This window comes from Dermacentor albipictus, chromosome 7, assembly GCF_038994185.2.
Source record: "Dermacentor albipictus isolate Rhodes 1998 colony chromosome 7, USDA_Dalb.pri_finalv2, whole genome shotgun sequence".
Taxonomy (NCBI): Eukaryota; Metazoa; Arthropoda; class Arachnida; order Ixodida; family Ixodidae; genus Dermacentor; species Dermacentor albipictus.
In genome coordinates, this window is record NC_091827.1 from 139,481,473 (window position 1) to 139,508,241 (window position 26,769).

A 26,769-nucleotide genomic window follows, 5' to 3' on the forward strand; every position below is an offset into this window, starting at 1 on the left:
AAACAAGCATCAAAATTGCAGGTTTGCATAAATTTGTGTAAGTCAACAACACATTATTATAGGCCGACAAAAAAAAGAAAGAAAAGCACACAGCTAAGTTGCACACAGCCATATCGGAAACAGGCACGTTGCAGATGTCACATGTCACATTTGGAAAAAAAAAGAGTACATAAAGCACAATGATACAGACTCACAATGAAAAGGCAAAAAAAACAAATCGAATAATCAGTTGGAAAAAAAAGAAACAATGCAGTGATTAAGATACAGTGCGACAAGGTAAAAAAAAGGGCACTAAAAGAAAATGTCATTTCCAGCTGGGATTGTTTATTCGCAACTCCAGCAATTCATGCGACACCTAGCGGCAATAGGGAGAAACGAAATACGGAGGTCCAGTCGCCGTGTGTGCCGTAGAGGCTGCTGTCGCGGACGGAAGAATGAAGCTGCTAGCAAAGAAAAAGCGAACGGCCAAGCAGTTCTGCTGTGTTCCTCGGTGCGTGCCAGCGAGATGGAAGGACAGCGATATTTCCGTTCACGCACTTCCCTCCGAGTGGAAAGGCTGAAGCCGCAGAACCAGGTGGATCGCTAACCTCCGCATCGGCAAGGCTGTGACGCCTACAGTGACTGTTTGCTCACGGCATTTTGCACGGGATAATTTCTCCTTACCAGGTGAGACACTATTGTGAACTTGTGAACTCGACCCTAATGCATGACCATTGTGCGTGGCCATTATACATGTCGCTGTGTCACCTTATGTAAACAGGTTTCGCATTGCGGGCACTGGCGATTGGGCTATGCATTATTTGCTGCATATGTTAGCCGCAACGCGAAATTCGAGCACAGGTTCGAGACCTGTCACAGCGGTTTCTCCGAGAAACGTCTCTTCTGCACTCGTTAACCACATTGGCTGTAATTAGAGCTCATGTTCGACGCTTCACAGCGGTTTCTGCGAGCAACGTCACCTCTGCGCTCGTTGGCTACACCCGGCTGTAACTCGGGAGGTTTTTGATGCCCAGCACGTCTCGCGCAACTTATACGGGCGTCGGAGATTCAAATGTTTACGAATGATGTACTAGCAAGTTCGGGAAGTGTTGAGTGTAAACGTGCCACGTATGTGGCATGCTAAAGCGGAATAAATATCATGCGTGGTGCGGATGAACTTGCAGCACAGGCGCACTGCACGCGGGCACTTCCCAGCGCGACTGATTACGAATTTGCCACTTGCACTTGAGATTCTCCGACGTGCTCAAGAGTGGCAATATGACACTGGTATTTCGCACCGACGGCGAGCCTATCACGTTCATTGCAGAAGTTTGCCACTTACGCGACAGCCACATGTCAATTTTACACGCGTTTGCTAGTTTCGAGGAAAATTTACGGCGTCCGCCGTCTACTGACGTGTCGCATATGTATGTGCAGTATTAGTACCTAAGCTAGCTTTATCTGTGTTATTAAATCATCCCCAAGTCAGTGGCAAAACTACTCCGGTTATGTGGTGGTGTTTGCACCTGTGTACTTTGCGTTATGAGCAGCTTTCAACTACGTTTTGCAGATGCTACATTCGGTGTACAACGTTGCATAGCCTTGCACACTCAAACCGTGCTTCATTTCCTTGCAAATGTTTTTTTATAAATATTGTGGCCTTGTTTCTGAGGTAAAAAGAAAAAAATTCTGGGTGCAGCCCATATTGAGGCACAATAAAGCATAAACAATTCATTTATTTTTTCAGATGTAGCATGTCAAAGACAGCGGCTGAAAAAAATGCAGTACCAACTGAAAACCTGCCAAGGACGTCATGTTATGATGAGAACAAGGATGCTCATATGAAAGAGCTTTCACTGGCAAGACTTCGCCGACGTGTGTATCGGTCAGCCAGAGTAAGTTAATTTGACTACATGGTGCAGCACTTATATGCTTATGGTACATACACCATGTCTACAAGCATGCAATAGATGTCAACACCTTTTAATGCATTACAGAATGAATCAAGCAAAGAAACTGTTGCCTCCCCATTAGAAGCTGCCTGCCTTGTGCTGCCTGCAACTTGTGCACACATTGCTTCACCACTAATTCCTTGGGATTAAACTCTGACATTGCAGGACGATCTCCCATCCCCTGACCACGACAGCATGGACCAAATAAGTGACAAAGGAAATATGGTAATTTCTTTTTGAAGTTCAGTGTTTGACGGAAGCCCGTCTGGTCGGGATGAAACATGGTTAAAAGGGTAAACAAAAACCCGGGGCACTTCGGCGACCAAATAAAGATTTAAAAGAAAAGAAGACGTTTCGGCTCCCACACGGGAGCCTTGTTCACAGGTAAAATAAACAAAGGTGCTCGAGCAGCTCGCTTAAATAGTCTAGAACACGTGACGCAGGCAGCGCGCATACACTGACGGCAGATTGCCATCGCTCCTGTTCAGAGTGTGTGGCGTAGTCTGGATCATGAGGGACTCAAGATAAAGGCGTCGAGATAGCCCTTTTTCCCTGGCAATTTCTTTTTGTATATGTATGTGTTGTGGTAGCTGTCTTTACCTAGACGGTGGCATGCTTTCTCGATTTACATCGTAAAAGCATTGTAGCACGTGGTGTGTGATGGGTGCACATTAATTGCAACTTGTGCACACATTGCTTAACCACTGTTTTCTTGAACTGAACTCTATCTGACATTGCAGGACGATTTCCCATCCCCTAACAACATGGACCAAAGCCTTGCAAACACCATAAGGGACAAGGACATAGCAAATATGGCAATTTATTTTTTCTATATATTTGTGATGTGGTAGCTGTCTTTACCTAGGCGGCAGCATGTTTTCTGGATTAACTTCGTGAAAGGATTGTGGTGTATGATGGGTGCAAATTACCTGATGCAAAAAGCCTGGCTTTCCTACTTCCAACATTGAATTTAATACATTGACGTGCATTATTGGAATGACAAAAAGAAGCTGCATTTCGCGTCAGATATGTCGGACATTACAACTCTTGCTTTTGTTTTGTGACAGGAATCTGCTTGCCAACCTGGCCTCCGGACATTAATGGCAGAGTACTCAAGAGAAGAAAAAGACGTGGCAAATTTCCTACTAGAAATGGCTTCACGGACAAGGCTTACAGAAAGCAAGGCTGCCCAAGTGACATCGGGTACTTTTCCACAGAAGTTTGTGAACACGATAAATAGTAGCAACGTAAATGCATTCACAGGCCTGCCATCATTCGATGTTCTGAATGCTCGTGTGACGTGCTACACAAAAATTCATCCACTTTCAGGACGGCACCAGTTATGTGTAAAAACAATTGCATTGACATTGGTGAAATTGAAGCATATTTCCACTGCATTCTTGAGTCACCTTTTTAACTGTTCTCTAACTACATGTAGCAACATAATTGCAGAGACTGCTCAGTTGATGTGTGAAATTTTAAAAGTAACTGTGGCTGTGCCACCAAAAGATGAATTCCAGTGGCACGTTTGCATATTCGGCATTAGGTGATTCACCTGAAGTCGTGCCATGGCTGGCGATATTGCAAGTAGCCTGTACTGCATAGAGGCATTTGTGCGTGTGACCTTGGCTCCATCAAAGCGTGGCGGCCTTGAGAGTAAGTGCGGTCTTCTGTTTGGAAATCCAGCATATTTTATGCCACTCAGCCACTTCATACTTTTCAGACACAATCGTTGCCATGTGATCTACATGCTGCACTTGTTTGCATTGGCCAAACCTGCAGACTTCAACTTCAACACACTTTTTGTAAATTAGCAATGCACATTCTTTTGCAACTTGTATTCTTCATTGAAGTGCTGATTTACACTACGCATTCTGATGCAAGTTTTCATCTTATGGTATTCCGAGATATTTGCAGTTCACTTATGATCTGTGTGCATAGAGTTGTGGTTATTCTTCAATGGCTGTTTGTTGTCCCTTTCCTTACTTGTATTTTTTCACAAAATAAACCACATGCACTCAATATTTTGTTCACTGTACTTGCCTCATACGTTTTACTCAAGCCCATTTTTGTTGCACTTTTTACCATATGAGGGTATATCTGGCCAAACAGAACATGAGAAGTAACATGGAACAGTGTGAAACCTGCATACGATGAGTATTTAAAAAGTGTGGCCACCAGAGTTGAGTACTCTGAAAGAATGGTTCGATTCAAATGACCCCAGCTGGTTTATGTACCATAATTTATGCTTCTTCCCAGTTTGTTGAATACAGTGCAAATGGCTGTCCTGGGAAGCATAACTAAACCACTGGAAATACAACATGGGGAGACACTTGTGCAGACTTAACATCAGTGAATGATAATTATTGACCTCCAGAGAGCATATAGAGCTGTCCTTACTATCAACATATCAATAAATGGAAAGTGACATAAAAGTTTAACATGCACTTAAAGCACTTAACAAACATGTAAAGGGGCACTGAAAAACTTCCGACTGATCATAGTTACCTCACTACAAAAGGACACCACCTGCTGCAAAAATTTTTCGAATCATTGAACTGTAAGCGGAATTAGTAGTTATTGCACTGATGCATTGCTTTCTCCTTTCGCCTCAGCTAGTGTGCTGGAAGCTACACGGTGCATGGCAAGGTAGCAAGGTCCTGGTAAAGTTTTTTTTTTTCACACATTGCTACTTGTGGTTCAGGCATGTGTGGCACTCTCTAAACGCGAGATGGACGCCTGGAGCTACATCACTTACAGAGACCAATAAATACACACGGCTGTCTGATCGTCCTGCGAACAGAGCTTGTGGTGGTCGTGGTATTTATATTATGCGGCATGCCAGTTTCAGGGCCCCTTTAAGAAGGGCACTAACAAAGACAACAAAAGTTGGTTTCATGAGTTCTGCCTGAGTCGCCACTGATATCACGCAGTTGCTCGAGCACAAATTGTGAAACAATAACGTATGAGCCATAGGAAACAAACAGTCATGTCGGCAAAAAAAGAAAAAAAGCAGGATATGTATTGTGATAGGTAACCCCAAGCGCCACAGCACAAGGTGAAGCTAAGTTGCAGTTCGGCACCTAATAGGATCTCTTCTGCTTACAACGGTGCACGCACATGAACATTTCACTTTACTACGATCTTTGCAATATGAACAGCATTGAAACGCAATGTAGAGATGAAACATTAAAGGGACTGACAACTACACCAAATGTTCCAGGATAAGGTGCCAGGAGAAACAGCCGAGATGTGCTTGCACTTTTGCGACAATCCAACAGTGCACGAACACTTTGCCTCCACGATCGATGGGTCCTGGAATGCGTCGGCGATTCTCACCACAATCTCGTGCGGGTCCGCTGTCACGCCGGAGGTTTGCACACACGCGCGACCACTTCTACTTAATTACTCTTTGTACCACTGGTACCGACTAAAATGAGGTGCTCGGCGTCCACTACCCGTTCTCCCCCCACAAAACAGCGCGAATTAACATCGCAGTGCAACAAACTTAAAGTTTTCACCAAGGAAAACGTACGCGGGGACCTCCGTAAAGCCGCCATACTGCACAGTGTAGCCAGACCGGGTCAGGCTTCGCAGCGCCCCCTAATGTTGATTTGAGTTGCGAATAGGTCATGATGATTGCTAGACGTACACGGGATATTGACCAAGCTTTAGGGATCAAAATATTCTTTTGCTTTTAATGAAGAAAAAATTTGTCAGGACAAGAAATTCGTACAATTGAGGAAGGAAGTCGGTTCCACTGACTGATGGTCCTTGGGAAAAAGGAGCTGCTAAAGGCCGATGTATTAATTTTGTATTCTCTTATCTTCTGTTCATGATCTTTGCGTGCTGATGTGTAGTGAGGCTGGTTTATGTACACGTGTGAGAAAACCCCTACAATTCAAGGCAACGGGGAGTACTTTTTCGAAGAATGGTTCTTAGCGACCGCGAGAGAAAAGTAGACTTTATGCGGGTAGAAATATTCAAATGGATGTTATCTGACTCGAGGGAACAATGAAGGATTTAGACGTGCCGATCGGGGCGAGCACCAAGGGATAGATGCGGAATGTGGACAGAAAGAGCAAGAGGCCGAACATCGCATACATTTCCGGTACGGGCTTAACCCCAGAGTTCAAAGCAACGGGCCGTACTGTTTCAAAGAATTGAAGATTCGGGACAGTGAGAGAAAAATAGACTTTAAGTGGGTAGAGATATTCAAAGGGAGGTTTTATAATTGCATGCAGAAATCAAGGATAAAGACATGCCGATCGAGGCAAGCACCAAGGAATATTTGCGGAATGTGGTGCCTGTGGACAGGAAGAGCAAATGGCCGTACATCCCATAAATTTCTGGTACGGGCTAAACCCATCAGTTCAAAGCAACGGGCCATACTCTTTCAGAGAATTGGGGATTCGGGACAGGGAGAGAAAAATTGAGTTTATGCGGGTGTAATTATTCAAAGGGAGGTTATCTGACAGGAGGCAAAAATCAAGGATTGAGACGTGCCAATCAAAGCAAGCACCAAGGGATAGATGCGGAATGCCGGGCGTGTGGACAGGAAAAGCAAATAAGCGAACTACGCATAAATTTCTGTTAAGAGCTTAAGCCTACAGTTCAAAGCAATGGGGTGTACTCTTTCATTGGATTGGAGATTCGGGACTGAGAGAGAAATAGACTTTACGCGGGTGGAAATATTCAAACGGTGGTTATCTGATAGGAGGCAAAAATCAAGAATTAAGACATGCCGATCGAGGCAAGCACCAATGGATAGATGCGGAATGTGGTGCGTGTGGACAGAAAGAGCAAGAGGCCGAACATCGCTTAAATTTACAGTAAGGGCCTAACCCTACAATTCAAAGCAACGGGCCGTACTCTTTCAAAGAATTGGGGATTCGGGACAGTGAGAGAAAAATAGACTTTATGCGGGTAAAAATATTCAAACGGAGGTTTTCTGACTGGAGGCGAAAATCAAGGATAAAGACATGCCGATCGAGGCAAGCACCAAGGGATAGATGCGCAATGAGGTGCGTGTGGACCAGAAGAGCAAATGGTCGAACATCGCAGAAATTTCTGCAAAAGGCTTAACCCTACAGCTCAAAGCAATGGGGCGTACTCTTTCAAAGATTTGGAGATTCGACACAGTAAGAGAAAAATATACTTTATGTGGGTAGAAATATTTAAACTGAGGATATCTGACTCGAAGTAACAATCAAGGATTTAGACCTGCCGATCGAGGCAAGTGCCATTGGATATATGCGGAATGTGGTGCCTGTGGACAGAAAGAGCATAAGGCCAAATATCGCATAAATTTCCGGTATGGGCCTAACCTTACAGTTCATAGCAACGGACCGTACTCGTTCAAAGAATTGGGGATTCGGGACAGTGAGAGAAAAATAGACTTTATGCGGGTAAAAATACTCCAACGGAGGTTATCTGACTCGAGGGAACAATCAAGGATTTAGACATGCTGATCGAGGCAAGCACCAAGGGATAAATGCGGAATGCGGCGCTTGTGGACAGGAAGAGCAATTGGCTGAACATCGCATAAATTTCTGTGAAGGGCTTAACCCTACAGTTCAACGCAACGGGGAGTACTTTTTCGAAGAATGGTTCTTAGCGACCGTGAGAGAAAAGAGACTTTCTGCTGGTAGAAATATTGAAACGGAGGTTACCTGATAGGAGGCAAAAATCAAGGATTAAGACAAGCCGATCGAGGCAAGCGCCAATGGATAGATGCGGAACGTGGTGCCTGTGGACAGAAAGAGCAAAAGGCCGAACATCGCTTAAATTTCCGGTAAGGGCCTAACCCTATAATTCAAAGCAACGGGCCGTACTCTTTCAAAGAATTTGGGATTCGGGACAGTGAGAGAAAAATAGACTTTATGCGGGAAAAATATTCAAACGGAGGTTATCTGACTCGACGGAACAATCAAGGTTGTAGACATGTTCATCGAGGCAAGCACCAAGGAATAGATGCGGAATGCGGTGCATGTGGACAAGAAGAGCAACTGGCCGAACATCGCATAAATTTCTGTGAAGGGCTTAACCCTACAGTTCAACGCAACGGGGAGTACTTTTTCGAAGAATTGTTCTTAGCGACCGTGAGAGAAAAATAGACTTTATGCGGGTAGAAATATTCAAACGGAGGTTATCTGACAGGAGGCAAAAATCAAGGATTAAGACATGCTGATCGAGGCAAGCGCCAATGGATAGATGCGGAACGTGGTGCCTGTGGACAGAAAGAGCATAAGGCCAAATATCGCATAAATTTCCGGTAAGGGCCTAACCCTACAGTTCAAAGCAACGGGCCGTACTCTTTCAAAGAATTGGGGATTCGGGACAGTGAGAGAAAAATAGACTTTATGCGAGTAGAAATATTCGAACAGAGGTTATCTGAGTGGAGGCAAAAATCAAGGATAAAGACATGCCGATCGAGGCAAGCACCAAGGGATAGATGCGCAATGAGGTGCGTGTGGACTAGAAGAGCAATTGGCTGAACATCGCATAAATGTCTATGAAGTGCTTAACCCTACAGTTCAAAGCAACGGGGTGTACTCGTTCAAAGGATTGGAGATTCGGGACTGACTGACTGAGTGAATGAACTTTATTGAAACCAGCGAGAGATGGTGGCTGGGCCTAGGCCTCCCACGTGGTGACGTCTAGGTGTTGCCTCTTGGCCGCCTCGCACGCCTGCTGGGTCGCCCAGAGTTGGTCGTCAAGGTTGGGGCTACGCAGGGCAGCGTGCTATCTCGACGAGAGGGTCGTGGGGTTAGTGTCGGGGTATTGGTGTATACTGTCCCAAAGCATGTGTGGAAGTGTGGCTGGCTGTGTATTGCAGATATGGCACGTGGGATATGGGTAAATGTCTGGGTAGATTTTGTTATGAAGTTGTAAGGAGGGGTAAGTATTGGTTTGTAGCAGGTGGAAAGTTGTAGCCTGCACTCGGGATAGTTTGTTGTGTGGGCCGGGGAGGGTTCTATGCCCTAAGTAGAAGGTCTTCACCAGATCATTGTAGCGTGTCAGGCGATCCCTACCGGTGGGGGCAGCCTCCCCTTCTCCCGCGCGGTTAACTAGGCCTCGCGCTAGGGAGTGGGTAACCTCGTTGAGGGTTGGGAGGTGCGGGTGGACGGTGCCTACATGAGCCGGGAACCAGACGAGTGTAACCTGATGGTCGGTTGAGCAGGCACTTGTTGCAAGATGTGCAAGGCTTGGTGTGAAATACGACCGTTGATATAGTTGATAGCGGCGGAGCGGGAGTCAGAGACGATGGTATGGCATGTTGGGTCTAGTGTGGCTAGCGCGATGGCCACTTCATCAGCTTCCTCAGCGTGTGGGGTTACTAGGCTGATAGCCTGGTGGAGAGAGCCTTCACGCGTGGTGATGGCTGCAAAGCGGGTACCGTGGGGATATTCGGCGGTGTCGACGAAACTCACACCGTCGTGCCGAGTAAGGGATTTGGTGAGAACCGTGGCACGTGCTGTGCGACGTGCGTGATTGTATTCGAGGTGCATGTTTCTGGGGATAGGATCGGCGTGAATCCAACCTCGTATGGTTAAGGGGATCTGGCGCTTATGGCCGTATTGATGGTGGTCGGTGATACCGTGCGAGGTGAGGATATGGCGACACGTCGCTGTGAGAGTGAGTCTCTCCAGCTGAGAGCGACGTTGGGCCTCGATGAGCTCGTCCAGTGTGTTGTGGACGCCTAGTTGAAGGAAGAGGTCAGTGCTTGTGCAACCGGGGAGGCCGAGGGCTTGTTTATAGACACCGCGTAGGAGGATGTTGATCTTGGTTTGTTCAGCCTTGTACCAGTTTAGAAACGCAGCAACGTAGGTGATGTGGCAAATTACGAATGACTGGATTAATCGGAGGAGATTCTCCTCTTTCATACCCCCACGGCGGTTGGAGACCCGCTTCAAAAGTCTCATGGTGTTGGCTGTATTCATCTTCATTTTCGCGAGGGCCATGCCATTCGCTCCGTTCGCCTCTATGAGCAAGCCGAGCACACGGATATTGGTGACGAGGGGTATGGGGCTGCCATCCGTGAGATGAAGCGCAATGTCTTCGTAATGGCATTTAGCGTTGGAGTATTTTGGACGGCGGCCATGGAGAGTAGGCCTGTAGAAAAGGAGTTCGGACTTCGCAGGGGAGCAGCGAATCCCCGTGCCTTGGATATAGGTCTCGACTGTTTGAATGGCGGATAGTAGTGCCGTTTCTATTTCGCCGTCACTGCCTTTGTGGGCCCAGATGGTTATATCGTCAGCGTATATGGTGGGGGTGACACCGTCCACTTGCTGCAACTCCTTGGCAAGACCGATCATGACAAGATTAAAAAGCATTGGGGTGATAACGGAGCCCTGGGGAGTTCCCTTGCTGCCCAAAGTCTGGGCGTCGGAGCGGAGATGCCCCACCGAAAGGAAGGCCGTGCGATTAGACAGAAAGTCTCTGACGTAATTATAAGCGCGTGCACCGATATTAAGGCGTGAGATGCGGCCAAGAATGGTGGAATGGGCTATGCTGTCAAATGCTTTTTCGAGGTCGAGGCCGAGTATAGCTTTAGTAGTACGTGTTCTATCTTCTAGTATATGGTGCTTAAGTTGTAGCATGACGTCTTGGATCGACAGGTGGGCCCGGAAGCCAATGACAAAGTGAGGATACGCTTCAGTGCCTTCCAAATGGTTGTTAATTCACGTGAGGAAGGCATGCTGCATAACCTATCACACATGAGGTTAGTGTGATAGGGCGAAGATGATCGAGGCTAGAAGGTTTGCCAAGTTTCGGAATTAGGATGACCTTTGCTGTTTTCCAGGCCGGCGGAATGGCACCATTACGCCAGCAGTCATTGATATAATCTGTCAGGTGGGTGACGCAGGCATCATCCAGATTACGGAGGGCTTTGTTAGTGACCCCATCGGGCCCAGGGGCAGAACGGCTGTTTAATTTATGCACGGCGGCTTGGATCTCAGCGACACTAAAGCCTTCGTCCAGTGGGGGGTTGGGGGCCCCAGTGTAGGAGCCGTGAGATTGCACTGGGCCCACGGGGAGATACTTGTTGGTGAGGTAGTCTAAGACTTGGGCGTGGCCCTGTTTCTTCATTTCTGTATAGAGAAGTCTAGTGAGGCGATCTTGTTGGGAAGAGCGGGTGGCTTGACTATCGAGGAGGTGTTTGAGAAGCTTCCAAGAAGAGGGACAATGGATCTGTCCGTTAGGAGTATTGCACAGTTAAGTCCACTGCTAACGGCTCAGAGTGAGGCAATGGGCTTCGATTTCCTTATTAAGGAGGGCTATTTTAGCGCGGAGGCGCCTGTTGAGACGTTGCCCTTTCCAGCGGGATGGATGTTTTAGCCGCGAGGAGGTGGGCCAGTCTACTGTCCATGCGCTCGACGGGGGCATCAATGGTAACGGTGTGCGTGGCTGCATTGGTATCGGAGTGGAGATTTCGGGTCCATGCATCAATGTCCGCTATGCGTTCCGCGTGCTGGTCAGCGGATCGATGCTTGCGAAATGCATCCCAGTCAACCCAAGCGAACTCCCGGGGTTTGGCAGTAACTGAAGCTATCCGAGGGATAAGTATGGCAATGATGGAATGGTCACTACCGAGATCATGTTGTGTGTTGCTCCATTGGGCGTTGGTGACGTTCTTGGTGCATGTCAGGTCGGGGGTCGTGTCGCGGGAAGTGGAGCTACCGAGGCGTGTGGGGAACGTGGGGTATGTAATGAAAGTGAGGCCAAGGTCTTGGCAGTCTTTCCAGAGGTTTTGAGCCGCCGTCGTCGAGTAGCCATATCCCCATACCGTGTGGGAGAGATTGAAGTCTCCACCGATAACGAGGGGGTTGGTGCCAGCTACGTTAAGGGCCTTCTTGAAGAGGGTGAGAAAACGGCTTCGAACTTTGGCAGAGGGATGGCTGTACACGTTAAGGAGAAAAATACTTTCCTTACGTCTCCTGGTGGGGATAAGTTCAACGAGAAGGTGTTCGATGTTTCGGTCGTTGAGATTGTGTTTGATGGCGGTGATTCTCTCGTGGACGAAAGTGCAGAGGCAGCGAGAAGCATGTGGCGCGATGAAAGGTTGGTAACCTGGGAGGGTGACCGAATTGATATGAGTTTCCTGAATCATGATGACGTCCGGTTGCCGGGTGACGGTACGAAGGTGTTGACGGATGACTGGCTGTTTGCGGAGATAGCCTCGGCAGTTCCACTGCCAGATAAGTGTATCTCTGTTAGTGTGGGCCATGATGGGGATTGGGGGATGCCATCAGGGGCAGTGCTGGGGTTTGGAGGGTAGGAGGAGCGGGCACTGGGAGAGCTTGTAGATGGGTTTCAATTTTTGTGACGCGCTGTGCCAGTGCGAAAACGGCGTGTTGCATGGATTCGACTGCGTTCTAGAGTGTGGTAATCGTGCTTTGAAGTGCGACTAGCATGTCCTTAACCTCTGAGCGCACATGGCCCGTGGCTTCCTCTCAGAGGGCGCGCTTTTTGGGGGCTGGTGTCAGTGGAGCGTCGTGGCTAGAGGAGTGGGACGCTTCGGCAGGTGGTGTAGGAGCGGGTGCCTTGGATCCTTTAAGATCGCGAACCTCTTGCGAGAGCTTGGGAATTAGGTCGCGCATAATGGCATTTTATTTTTTGAGGTGAGCTATTTCTGCGTTATCATTGGTGTTCGTGGACTGTGGAGAAGGTGTGTTGCGACCCTCTCGCGAGGCGCCCTTAAGGGCTTCTGCGAAGCTCACCTTGTTAGTAGGAGACTTGGCGGGTGGGGCAGAAGTAGATCTGGACCGGGAACGGCGCTGTCTCGAAAGTGAAGGGGTCCGGGAACAATGTTGCCTCGAGCGTGATGGAGTCCGGGATCTGGAGCGGGGCCTGGAGTTCAAGGGCGGGAAGTCACTTTCTTGAAGGGTGGCCTGCAATGCAGCTCGGCGTTCCCCAATGGGCTTGTGAATAACGTATGATGTCTTGTAGCGAGCCGTACGCGATTTGTTCGCTGTAAGATGAGGGCCGCCGCACAGTGAGCATTTGGGGTTACAAGTGTGATCGAGAGGTGGGTTGCGGACTCCGCAACCTCTGCAGATCTTGTTATCGGGAAAAGGGCAGACATCCATGCGGTGTCCGAGGCGGCCACATTGGTAGCAAATTTCTATTTGCTTGCGGAATAATGAGCATGGGATTAAGGTAGCTCCGTAACGGACCAGATATGGCACGTCGGGGCCACTGAAGGCGATAACAACGGCGGTTGTCGTTCCAATGCGTTTTGCGGCTAGTGCGAGGAGGTTGCGAGTATTGACGATATTGGCGTTGACTTGCTGTGCGGTATCGGAGAGGGGGATTCCGCGCATGAATCCCTTCATGGTGTCCTCGGCGGCCGTCTCATACGCGTTAACATAGTGCGTGACCCCATTGATTTGAATGGATTTTATGCAGACATACCGGTCGGCGTTCGGTACAAATATTCAAACGGAGGTTATCTGACTGGAGGCGAAAATCAAGGATTAACATTTGCCGATCCAAGCAAGCACCGAGGGATAGATGCGGAACGCGGTGCGTGTGGACGGGAAGAGCAAACGGCCCAACATCGCATGAATTTCTGTTAAGGGCTTTTGCTTATAGTTCGAAGCAACGGGGTGTACTCTTTCAAAGGATTGGAGATTCGGGACTGAGAGAGAAATATACTTTCTGCGGGTAGAAATATTCAAACTGAGGATATCTGACTCGAGGGAACAATCAAGGATTTAGACGTGCCGATCGAGGCAAGCACCAAGCGATAGACCCGGAATGCGGTGCCTGTGGACAGAAAGAGCAAAAGGCCGAACATCGCATAAATTTCCGGTAAGGGCTTAACCCTACAGTTCAAAGCAACGGGCCGTACTCTTTCAAAGAATTGGGGATTCGGGACAGTGAGAGGAAAATAGACTTTATACGGGTAGAAATATTCAAACGGAGGTTATCTGACTGGAGGAAAAAATCAAGGATAAAGACATGCCGATCGAGGCAAGCACCAAGGGACAGATGCGCAATGAGGTGCGTGTGGACAAGAAGAGCAATGGTCGAACATCGCATAAATTTCTGCAAAGGGCTTAACCCTACAGTTCAATGCAACGGGGCGTACTCTTTCAAAGATTTGGAGATTCGGGACAGTAAAAGAAAAATATACTTTATGCGGGTAGAAATATTCAAACTGAGGATATCTGAATCGAAGTAAAAATCAAGGATTTAGACCTGCCGATCGAGCTTTACCATACAGTTCAAAGTAACGGGGCGTACTCTTTCAATGAATTGGGGATTCGGGACAGTGAGGGAAAAATAGACTTTATACGGGTAGAAATATTCAAATGGAGGTTATCTGACTGAAGGCAAAAATGAAGGATTAAGACATGCTGATCGAGGCAAGCATCAATGGATACATGCGGAATGTGGTGCCTGCGGACAGAAAGAGCAAAAGGCCAAACATCGCATAAATTTCAGGTAAGTGCTTCACCCTACAGTTCAAGCAACGGGGTGTACTCTTTCAAGGAATTGGGGATTCGGGACAGTGAGAGAAAAATAGACTTTATACGGGTAGAAATATTCAAATGGAGGTTATCTGACTGAAGGCAAAAATGAAGGATTAAGACATGCTGATCGAGGCAAGCATCAATGGATACATGCGGAATGTGGTGCCTGCGGACAGAAAGAGCAAACGGCCGAACATCGCGTAAATTTCTGTTAAGGGCTTAACCCTTTTGTTCAAAGAAACGGGGCGTACTAATTGAAAGAATTGGGGCTTCGGGACAGGGAGAGAAAAAATGACTTTATGGGGATAGAAGACGGGGAATGCGGGAGATGGCAATTCAAGACGATGCGCAAAACGTGAACAAGGTGAATGCAGGAGCCAACGTTTCGACAAGTGGACTTGTCTTCTTCGAGGCGACGTATGCTTTCCTCGCCACAGTACATATAGGTGGGGTTCTTCTAAAGGAGAGGGGTGTGAGGCGGGAGGGCGCGGAAACGAGGGAAAGTGTGTTAGCGTGTCGAATTAGTAAAGGAACGCTGTGTACAAGGTCAAAGCCAGGCCCCTCTCCCCTCACCCCAGTCTGTCAACACACGCGCGTTAGCCGGCGTGTCAAGGGCGTCTGACACGCCGGCTGAAAAAAAAGAGAAGAAAAAGGAAAAGGGGGGGGGATACGCCAAGAAATCTAACTAAGTGTTGTTGCCTGTAGCTTGAGGTTTAGCATAGCGAATAGATTCTAAAACTCCCTTTGAAACGTTTATGCCTGTTGGTTGCAATGTCTTGAACTTATGGATAAGGTTTGATTCTCTGTATTTTCTTTCTCGTTCAGAACGGAAATTTGACTGTAAGATGTAGAGCTTCAGTTCATCATAGTTATGACCTCGTTGGTTGAAATGCTTGGTGACGGCTTTGGGAAGCTTTTTAGCTGTGTCCGCGCGATGTCTGTTTAATCTGACGTGCATTGATTGTCCTGTTTCAGCGATATATTGTTTCTTACAGAAGGAGCATTCAAGCATATAAATCACATCCGAACTTGTGTAAGTGAAGCTAAATTTACTTCATGTGTACAATTATTTGTGGTGCTTTTAATTTTAATGTCACTTTGAAGGTGCCTGCAGGTTTTGCACCTAGGGCGACAACATGCTCATATTACGGGGGAATGCTGCTGGCTGACTTTTGCGTGCACTAACATGTCTTTAAATTTCTTGTTTCGGCGATAGGTAACCCTGGGTACATCCGGGAACGCTTTTCGCAGACGCTCGTTACTTGATAATATTGGGTGGTATTTTCTTAGGATGTTGCTTATGTTTGGGAGTGCATTAGAATATTTTGTTATAAAGGCCGGTGGTCTGTCAGATTCTACTGTCAAATCAAATAAAATCAGACTTTATTTCAAATACATTTGTTGACAGATTTTGTTTGCTGGTCAATCTAAGCACATCGTGCTTGTAGAAGACCAAGCAGCAGGTGGTACAGCTTTCAATAAAGATATGAAACATACACTTACCGTTCCAAATTATACAACTTCAAGGTAAAATATTCTAACACGCAAAGAATAAATACTACGTTTTCTAGTCACGTAAAAATCCCAATAAGAAATCACATATTACAATAAACAGTCGAATACCACTTCCTCACATTTTTCATCATTTTACCTTTTGAATTGATATTGACACGTGTATTTATCTTTATCGGGCGACCACGTTTCGCCGCTGTAATCTCACAGCGAGGGACGCACCTGCATGTCTCCGACGTTTCTTGAAGTTATCGATGCTTCTACCCGGCTGTCTGTTGTCGCCGAACCTTGTGCTATCTGATTTCATACGCGAATGGTGTAAAACTTTGTGGAAGGCACGCGGGTCCCATCAGTTAATCTGGAACATTCCACGACTGATCTATAAAAGCCGACGCGCTTGGCCCGCTGATCAGATTTACGACGATCGCCGACTGTGTTCGCCGCTCTCGTTGTGCTTTGAGTGTAGCCTGTTTTGTGGGCTCAGGTTCACCCAATAAAAGCTAGTTTTGCCTTTCACAGTATTTCTACTGTGTTCTTTGACGTCACGACCACGTGACATCTGGTGGAGGTGCTTGTGCGTTCATGTACCGAACGCCCCCGCAAAGCCGCGATCCAAGCCCGAAGCCCGACGACAAAACCAACGTCGCCCAAGACCAGCGTGCTAGCCGCCGACTGCAAGGACTGCCCCCAGAGCACGGACTTCTACCTGAGACGAGCAGGAAGATTGCCACCAAGTCCACCCCAATGGCAGCCCCAGCATCCCCGGTCGTGCTGCAGCCGCCCAGGGAGCCCCCCACGTTCCGCGGTTCAACATTCGAGGACCCGGAAACCTGGCTCGAGATGTACGAGAGGGTCACTGCATTTAACAACTGGAATAGCGACGACAAACTGCGATATGTCTCCTTCGCTTTGGAAGACGCGGCCAGTACGTGGCTCGAGAACCGAGAAGCCACCTTAACGACCTGGGACCTTTTCCGAAGCGGCTTCCTGCAAACATTCGCAAGCGTCGTACGCCGAGAACGAGCCCAAGCACTACTAGAAACCCGAGTGCAGCTGCCAAACGAGACCACCACAATTTTTACAGAAGAAATGAGCCGCCTATTCCGCCACGCCGACCCGTAATGTCCGAGGAAAAGAAAGTCCGGCTACTAATGCGTGGTGTAAAGGAGGAACTTTTCGCTGGTATGGTACGAAACCTACCGAAGACCGTCGACGAGTTTCTACGCGAGGCCACTAGCATCGAGAAAACACTTGAGATGCGAAACCGGCAATTCGACCACCGCACCAACTCTACAAAATATGCCGGACTTCAATTACTGGCCTCCGACGACCTGCGCGAGGCTATCAGGGCAGTCGTACGAGAGGAGCTTCAGAAGATCTTCCCGTCGTCGCAGCCTCAAGTGGCCTCAATCGCTGGCATCGTCAAAGATGAAGTTCAGCGGTCGCTTGGAGTTCCGGAGGTGCAACCTCAATTACCGCAACCTCAGCCACAAGCGATGACATACGCCGCCGTCGCCCGCCGTCAAGGTCCCCCTCCACGACCGCGCCAGGGCCCCGTAACACCGCAATTCCGTCTACCACCACCGCCGCCGCCAGCACGCCCACCCGTCGCCCAGCGCAGCTACCCGAGGAAGACAGACGTTTGGCGCGCTCCTGACCACCGCTCGCTCTGCTACCACTGCGGAGAAGCAGGTCACGTCTACCGACGATGCCCATACCGGCAGATGGCACTGCGAGGTTTCGCCCTGAACGCTCCGCGCCCGCAGCAAGGTGAACGCCCTCGCGATATCGCCGACTACCTCGCCGCTACTCAGTGGAGCTCTCGACGACCATCGCGTTCGCCATCACCAGGCCGCTACTTCTCGCCGCAGCGCCGACCATGCACTGGCCCAGCCCGGGGCCGGTCAGTGAGCCCATATCCGGAAAACTAAAAGCAGCAACCGATGGAGGTGCGGTTGCTGTTCGTCGAACTGACGAAGATCCTCCGCCGCCGACGAAGACGACGACGAAGAGACCATCTCTACGACGTAATAACGACACGCCGCCGAGCCAAGACAACACCGACTAAAGACGATTTGACGAAGCGACGTTCCAGCTTCAGTTCAAACCGACGCAGCCGTGATCCGACGCCAAGACCTAACTGCAATGCCAGACAAAGAACCACCGACCTCGACGTGCTTCTCGACGGCCACGCAGTCACTGCCTTAGTCGATACAGGGGCCGATTACTCCGTAATGAGTGGTCACATCGCCGCCCAGTTGAAGAAGGTAAAGACTGCATGGGAGGGCCCTCAAATTCGTACCGCTGGAGGACACCTGATTACGCCGAGTGGAATCTGCACGGCAAGAATTACCGTTCATGACCAGACTTACCCTGCCACCTTCGTTGTCCTCCAACAGTGTTCACGAGACGTCATTCTCGGCATGGACTTCCTGAATCAACATGGCGCAGTCAACGACATGAAGTCGAAATCAATAACGCTGTCACAAGATCAAGCGATACCGCCGGAAAGCTGCCGTAGTCACCATGCCTTGAGTGTGCTCGAAGATCAAGTGAGCATCCCGCCGCGCTCCAGCATTATTATTTCCGTCGGCACTGAAACACCCGCTGACGTAGAAGGCGTCATTGAGGGCGACCAAAATCTACTGCTCGACCGTGAAATTTGCGTCGCAAGAGGGATCGCTCGACTCCACGGAGGGCAAGTGGAAGTTATGCTAACCAACTTCAGCCAAGAGTTCAAGCACATCAACAAGGGCACGACAATCGCATACATCGAGGAAATTGTTAAAAGCAGCAATGGCTTTGTCCTCTCGGATTCAGCCGCATCTACCCCGATGAGCATTGTCCCCGAACCAGACTTCGACGTGAATCCAAGTCTTCCTATGAGTAAGCAGCAACAGATCAGAAGTCTTCTCCGACGATACAAAGATTGCTTTTCGACGTCATCGAGGATTCGACAAACACCAGTTGTAAAGCATCGCATAATAACCGAAGACAGCGCTCGACCACTACGCCAGAGCCCTTACCGAGTTTCGACGCGAGAATGTGAAGCTATTAGGCAACACGTCGACGAAATGCTGCGCGACGACATCATCCAGCCGTCGAAAAGCCCGTGGGCCTCTCCTGTAGTCCTGGTAAAGAAAAAAGACGGAACCCTACGCTTCTGCGTCGATTATCGTCGACTGAACAAGATCACGAAGAAGGATGTGTACCCCCTTCCACGGATAGACGACGCATTGGATCGGCTCTGCAACGCTAAATACTTCTCGTAGATGGACCTGAAGTCTGGCTACTGGCAATAAGAAGTCGACGAGAGAGATCGCGAAAAGACTGCCTTCATCACGCCAGACGGCCTCTACGAGTTCAAGGTCATGCCATTCGGACTGCTCGGTGCCTGCAACGTTTCAGCGCGTCATGGACACGGTGTTAGCCGGACTGAAGTGGCAGACGTGCCTTGTCTACCTGGATGACGTTGTTGTCTTCGCCGGAAATTTCGACGATCACCTTAGGCGGCTTGCGACAGTGTTAGAAGCCATCAAGTCATCAGGGCTCACTCTGAAGCCGGAAAAGTGCCGCTTCGCTTACGATGAGCTTTTGTTCCTAGGCCACGTGATCAGCTAATCAAGAGTATGCCCCGACCCACAGAAGACAGCTGCCATCGCAAATTTCCCGCAGCCAACCGACAAGAAGGCAGTGCGCAGATTCCTTGGCATGTGTGCCTACTATAGGTGCTTTGTCAATGACTTTTCACGCATCGCGGAGCCGCTAACACATCTAACTAAATGTGACGTCGAGTTCAAGTGGGAAACGCCGCAGGCCGAGGCATTTCAAGAACTCAAACGACGCATGCAGTCGCCGCCCGTACTTGCGCACTTCGACGAGCACGCCGATATCGAAATACACACTGACGCCAGTAGCCTAGGCCTCGGTGCCGTCCTGGTCCAGAGAAAAGGTGGACAAGAATATGTGATAGCTTACGCTAGCCGGTCGTTGTCAAAAGCGGAAGGCAATTCTACAACCGAAATGGAATGCCTCGCCATCGTTTGTGCCACAGCGAAATCTCTCCCTTACCTCTATGGCAGGCCATTCAAAGTGGTCAGCGACCATCACGCGTTGTGTTGGCTAGCTAACTTAAAGGACCCTCCAGGACGGCTGGCGCGGTGGAGCCTCAGACTACAAGAATATGACGTCACGGTAATATACAAGTCCGGAAGAAAACACTCCGACGCCGACTGCCTATCGCGCGCCCCCATCGATGCCTCGCCGCAAGGCGACGAGGACGACGACGCCTTCCTTGGGATAATAAGCGCGGAAGATTTCACTAAACAGCAACGAGCAGACCCGGAGCTAAAAGGCCTCGTCGAGTATTTGGAAGGGAACACCGATGTTGTCCATAGGGCATTTAAGCGCGGGTTGTCTTCGTTCACGCTACAAAACAACTTGCTCGTGAAGAAGAACTTCTCACCAGTCGGCGCCAGCTACCTTCTTGTTGTACCGTCAGCGCTGCGTCCAGAAATACTGCACGCCCTACATGACGATCCAACCGCTGGGCACCTCGGATTCTCCCAGACGCTGTCGAGAATACAGGAAAGGTATTACTGGCCGCGTCTGACCGCCGACGTCACCCGTAACGTCAAGACATGCCGAGACTGTCAACGACGCAAGACACCACCGACAAGGCCAGCAGGATTACTACAGCGGATCGAACCTCCTCGCCGACCGATCCAGCAGATTCGGATGGATTTGTTGGGGCCGTTTCCGATATCAACATGCGGGAATAAGTGGATCGTCGTGGTGACGGACTATCTCACCCGCTTTGCCGAAACTAAAGCTCTACCAAAAGGCAGCGCAGCCGAAGTGGCGAAATTTTTCGTGGAGAACACCCTGCTGCGACATGGTGCCCCAGAAGTCCTCATCACTGACAGAGGAACGGCTTTTACAGCAGAGCTCACCCAAGCCATTCTGCAGTACAGCCAGGCAAGCCACGGGAGGACAACTGCCTACCATCCGCAGACGAATGGTCTCACGGAGCGCCTGAACGAGACCCTCGCCGACATGTTAGCAATGTACGTCGACGTCGAACACAAGACGTGGGACGCGGTCCTGCCGTGCGTAACCTTTGCGTACAACACGGCGGTGCAAGAAACGACACAGATCACGCCGTTTAAGCTGGTTTACGGCAGGAACCCAACGACGACGCTTGACGCCATGCTGCCGCACGTAACTGACGAAGAGAATGTTGACGTCGCTAGCTATCTCCAGCGCACTGAAGAAGCCCGACAACTCGCCCGCCTGCGAATAAAGAATCAGCAGAGGACCGACAGCCGACACTACAACCTCCGACGACGCTTTGTCGAGTACCAGCCCGGTGACCGTGTTTGGGTTTGGACCCCTATACGCCGACGAGGACTGAGCGAGAAGCTTTTGCGTCGCTATTTCGGACCGTACAAGATCATCCGACGTATTGGTGCACTGGACTACGCGGTCGTGCCAGACGACATTTCGCTGTCACGGCGGCGCCGCTCACGACCTGAAATTGTCCAAGTTATGCGGCTCAAGCCGTACCACCAGCGTTGAGGAACTTGGGGACTTGGCGTAACTGACCTTTGGACTTTGTTTCTTTTCGTTGTTTTGTTACTTATGTTTAATAAATGTCCTTTTGTGTTTCGCTCTCTTTGTAGCATCGGGACGATGCTTTTTAAGAGGGGGGTATTGACACGTGTATTTATCTTTATCGGGCGACCACGTTTCGCCGCTGTAATCTCACAGCGAGGGACGCACCTGCATGTATCCGACGTTTCTGGAAAGTTATCGATGCTTCTACCCGGCTGTCTGTTGTCGCCGAACCTTGTGCTATCTGATTTCATACGCGAATGGTGTAGAACTTTGTGGAAGGCACGCGGGTCCCATCAGTTAATCTGGAACATTCCACGACTGATCTATAAAAGCCGACGCGCTTGACCCGCTGATCAGATTTACGACGATCGCCGACTGTGTTCGCCGCTCTCGTTGTGCTTTGAGTGTAGCCTGTTTTGTGGGCACAGGTTCACCCAATAAAAGCTAGTTTTGCCTTTCACAGTATTTCTACTGTATTCTTTGACGTCACGACCACGTGACAATATCATGCAGTGTTGCATCAAGTTCATTAAAGGAATCAGGGACATAATACTTTCTTGTTTTCTTTCCGTAGTTTATTAACACCCTTGGCTTAAAATACCTTTCTGTTTTTCGTAACGCAACATCTTTTTTTACCAATACTTTAAAAGAATTCGAATAATAATTGCGTGTTACAACCACATACTTAAATAGCCCCTGTACTGGAAGTACTCCTAGAATGTTATACTTTTGTTTTCTCTCTGATTGTTCTAGTCCGGTTCCATAAGTTATGCTGTTGACAATTCGCTTGACTACGCGATCAATTGCTTGCTTTTTATAGTCAGAGCATGTACCATATAACGGTATACCATATGTAATTACCGATTCTGCTAATGCCTTGTATATTGTAACTCTTAGGTTAATAGGCGTTTTCCCGCGCAGACTATACATCATGGCCGCGACAGCTCTTAGCTTTCTACAAGCGTGTATGACATGGTTATTCCAGGTTAGATGCTGATCAAAAAAAAGAAATCCTAAATATTTGACCACACGCTCAAACTGTAATGGTTGACAAATACATGCGTTGCAATGTGGAGCGTGCAAATATACATTCATGTTAATGAAAGCACCTTATGTGGATTCCTGAAGCAGATTAGTTTAGTTTTTTGATGATTTAAAAAAATTGAAATATGGGCGAACCATTCTACGATTACTGATGTGTCTCTTTGGAAGGTTTGACATCCCGAGTTATAGTCGCTCATTTGTAGCGCTATCGCAGTGTCATCAGCGTACTGAAAAAGTTTTGATTTCAGTGGTAGGAGGCCGAGATCTGAGACATATATATTAAAGAGTATTGGCCCTAGCGTGCTTCCTTGGGGCACACCACATGTTATTTTGAAATTGCTATTCCTATCATCTAGTTTAACGCATTGTAGTCGATCAGTAAAATTATTTAGAAAACAATTATAGAAGTGACCTCTGAATCCTAGATTCTTTAGCTTGTTGAGTAATATCTTATGTAATACTGTGTCAAAATCCTTTGATAGGTCTAAAAATAGGGCTAACACTAAATTATTATTTTCTATTGATGTACTAATATAGTCAGAGAATTCTTCAAGCAGATTAATTGTGTTTTTATTCTTTGTGAAACCAAACTGTGCCATGTTATTCAGAGAATACTTTTCACAGAATGACTGCATTACAGAGGCCACATATTTTTCCATTATATGCGCTATTGTGGACAATATTGCTATCGCTCTGTAATTAGCGCAATCACTTCTCTTTCCGTTTTTGTAGACAGGTCTTACGATTGAAATTTTTAGTTCTTTGGGTATTATGCCCGTTTCGAAAATTCCGTTTAGAATCTTTAAAAGTACTTGTTTTAGTCTGTGAAAGTTGAAGTACAAATCTCGAGGGCGGATTTTATCAAACCCCGGTGGCTTGAACTTTGCCATGCCTTGAATTATCGTCCAAATATCAACTTCGGTCATCGCTGGAAGATAAGCTGAATGCGCGCATGTGCGTTTCGGCTCGTATTCTAAATGTTGGTCACTCTCCATTTTTTCAGCTTCTCTGCTGCAGAAATAAAAGTTTCATTAAATTTATTTCATAGCATCTGTATGTTTTCATTTGGGAAAATTGTTTTTACGGTATCATCGACGCTAGCTCGTTTGGATCTGCCCATTAATTATCAAATATTTTCTTTTTTCCAGGCGTAACTTAGCTGTCACCGCGTTTCGTAAAGTTCGAAATATCACTCTGTGTTGTTCGTTGCCTGGTTCTTTTCTGCACCTTTGCCATGCTTTTTCTTTTTGAAAGCATAACTCAATAATATCACTCGTAATCCATTTTGTATTAGGATTTCTTTGCTTGATTGTTATGATTTTAGAAGACTTTACATATATCATCCTGAAAGTTTCAACAAATTTGGCATATAAACTGTAAAATCTTCGATGTCTTCGCCAATTCCGACAGTCTCTCCAAGCTTGACGCGGTATCATAAGCTCTATCGAGAGCAACTTGGGGATAGTTCCTTTCTGCTAGCGTTGATCTAAGGTCATTTAGGTGGTGGATATAATCGTGGTCTTCGCTGCAGATTCTTCTTATACGTTTCGCTTGTCCGACAAAAATTGCTTGCCTGAAATGTCGCGGGTGATTACTGTTGTAGTCTAAATATTGCTGGCTTTCTGTAGGCTTCCGGTAAAGTGTCGTTCTCAGTTTTCCGTGTTTTATGTAGACCGTCGTGTCCAGGAAGTTGACCTGACTAGGAGAGTGGTGAGCAGTAAATTTAATACTCGGGTGAAAGCGATTGAAATGGCTAATTAAGTCGGTTAAGGCGCTTGTGCCGTGTTCCCATATTATAAATATGTCGTCAATGTAACGAAGATAGGTGTGGGGTTTTAAAGGGTAGGATTTCAGCAGGTCTGCTTCAAGCTGTCCCATGAAAATATTCGCATACGTGGGAGTGAATGGCGTACCCATGCTAGTGCCTAAAATTTGCAGGTAGTGTATTGAATCGAATTCAAAACAGTTGAGCGTGAGAACTAACCTAAGGAGCGATAAGTAAACTTCAGGAGCGTGCGCTTGGGGATTGATTGCGAGGGTTCTAGAAACGGCTTCAATTCCTTCACTCATGGGAATGTTGGTGTAAAGGGCAGAAACATCCAAAGTGACTAGAATAGCGCGGTCGGAAAGGATTTGGTTGGCGTTGATGCCGTCGATATTTCGAAGGAAGTGCGGCGTGTCTTGAACGAAAGATGGGATGGTGTGGGTATGTTTGACAGGTGGTGACTTAAGAATATAGATAGTGACTCAGTAGGTGTGTTGTTATTAGTCAGAATAGGCCGACCTAGGATTTCTGCTGTAAATATTTCTTCGACCGGAACTTTATGTATTTCAGGAAGAAGATAAAAGCGGCCTCCTGTTTTGTTTTTGGGCATCATGAAGCGATATTCAGATTGCGTGATTAGTTCCCTGGACCGCAGCTCCACTATTGTGCTTAACACAATATAGCTGTAATTTGAGGTTGGGTTAGAGTCAAGTTTTCTGTAATGGGTGTGGTTGTTCAGTTGTTTAGAGGCCTCATTCTTGTACTTTTCTATAGGCCAGATTACGATACTGCCGCCTTTGTCTGCTGGTTTTATTACAATATCATTCCTTTTCGCAAGTTCTTTAAGGATTTGGTGTTGAGCGGGGGTCAAATTTTTGCGTTTCCGACAATGCCGCGTTGACTCTAGAATTTCTTTTGATATCAGCTTTAAGTATAAATCGAGGTCTGGGCACTGTTCGTTTTCCGGTGTCCACTTGCTAGGTGGTCTAAGAGAGTCTCTATCTTCTTTTCCTACATCTGGTCTACAGAAAAAGAATCCCTTGATGCCCATGCGTCGTGAAAACTCTGTTATATCTTTGTGGAGTTCGTATTCGTTTACTGCGTTGTTCGTCGGACAAAACGTTAGACCACGTTTCAGGAGATCAACTTCTTCGGGGCTTGGACTCTGGGATATGTCTACTACATTGCTGCAGTGCTCTGGATGCTCGCCTGTAGGACTGTCGGTGGAGCTACGTGCTGCAGGGGTTACATTAGTTTCTTTGGGTGGATCTGCAGCTCCAATGTCTTTTCGCTGGTATTTATCTAGTAATTTTTCCTCCTTAGTTTGGACGAATTGATTATGTTCTCTTCTTTCCGTTTCAGTTAACTTTAGGCTGTCGAGTTGATCAGAGATTATCCGAAGTTGTTCTTTGCAGTGTTCTTCGAGAATGTCGATAAGGGAGAGCGATGCATTTTCTAGGACAGCATTCCACTTTAATAATAGCCTGGAGGGTGTAGAACCAAAGGCGCATCTAACCTTAATTCTGAGACCTTTTGCGATTTTCCTGTGTTTAATGCAGCGCTAGTGTAAGTTTTAGGTTAAATCTGTAAGTTGTTTGTTTGGCGACGAGTTTGCGGGATTGGAGGAAAGGGCGAGACTTGTTGTTGCGTGTGCTATCCCTAGTGCGTGGTAGTCATTTTTGTTTGGTTCGGGCAGACCTCCGGGGTGAAAAATCTTCAGGTGGTGTCTTTTTACGCTTAATTTTCTTGTCGAGGCCTGCACCGATGTCTGTCTGCGTATCTGTTTGCTTGTTAGTGTATGTAGCTGTTCGCGTGAAGGCTTCGCGGCTGGTTGTGGGCTTCCGTATGCGCGGTTGTTGTAAAGGTGGTGTTGGTTCCGCGTCCACCGTTTGTGTAGATGCTTCTTGGGTTCTAGCTTCGGTGGAACGTGCGTGCAAGCTGGTTGTTGAAAATTTCAGGTGCGTGTTCCTGTGTTGAAGCTAACTGGGACGCAGGATCTATTGGTGTTGTAGGTTGCGTCGATTTAAAAGAGTTCCTGAGCCTGTACTTGATGTTGTTAGCCATTACCTTGACGCCAAAAAAATGGGGTGAAGTACGTCCCGGGCGAGCAGAATGTCGGGGTCCTGGTGTATTTCAGCGTGGTGGATGACATCGACGTTTTCGTGTTCGTTTCCAATGTCAAGAAGAAAATCATTGAGCTTACGTGTCCCTAGTGCGTGAGCTAGGAGTGTCGCTGACTATTGAATAAGTGGCCTGTGTTTCTTTGTGATCCTGGGAAGTACTGTTGTCAAGGTGATTTCTGCGTTTGGTCTGTTGGTGTGCAAATCGTTTATGAGCGTTTTCATGGCCTCGACTGTGTTGTCACCGGTGTCGTGGTTAAGGTCATTAGTCCCGCAGTGAATGAAGAAATGTGTGATGT

At 47.8% G+C, this 26,769-nt stretch overlaps 1 protein-coding gene and 1 long non-coding RNA gene across 3 annotated transcripts in view; one reads left to right on the top strand and one right to left on the bottom strand.

Moving 5' to 3' along the window:
* LOC139047299 (uncharacterized) overlaps positions 1–26,769 on the bottom strand; it is a 1,527,628-nt gene that overhangs the window by 85,686 nt on the left and 1,415,173 nt on the right. The gene's annotated exons all lie outside the window — the stretch shown is intronic.
* LOC139047298 (uncharacterized) lies at positions 375–3,953 on the top strand. 2 transcript variants are annotated; one of them, XR_011507080.1, is made up of 3 exons: positions 375–666; positions 1,727–2,156; positions 2,999–3,953. It is a non-coding gene; the product is annotated as an uncharacterized lncRNA (long non-coding RNA). The 2 variants fall into 2 exon arrangements; XR_011507079.1 differs by having other exon boundaries at positions 1,727–3,953.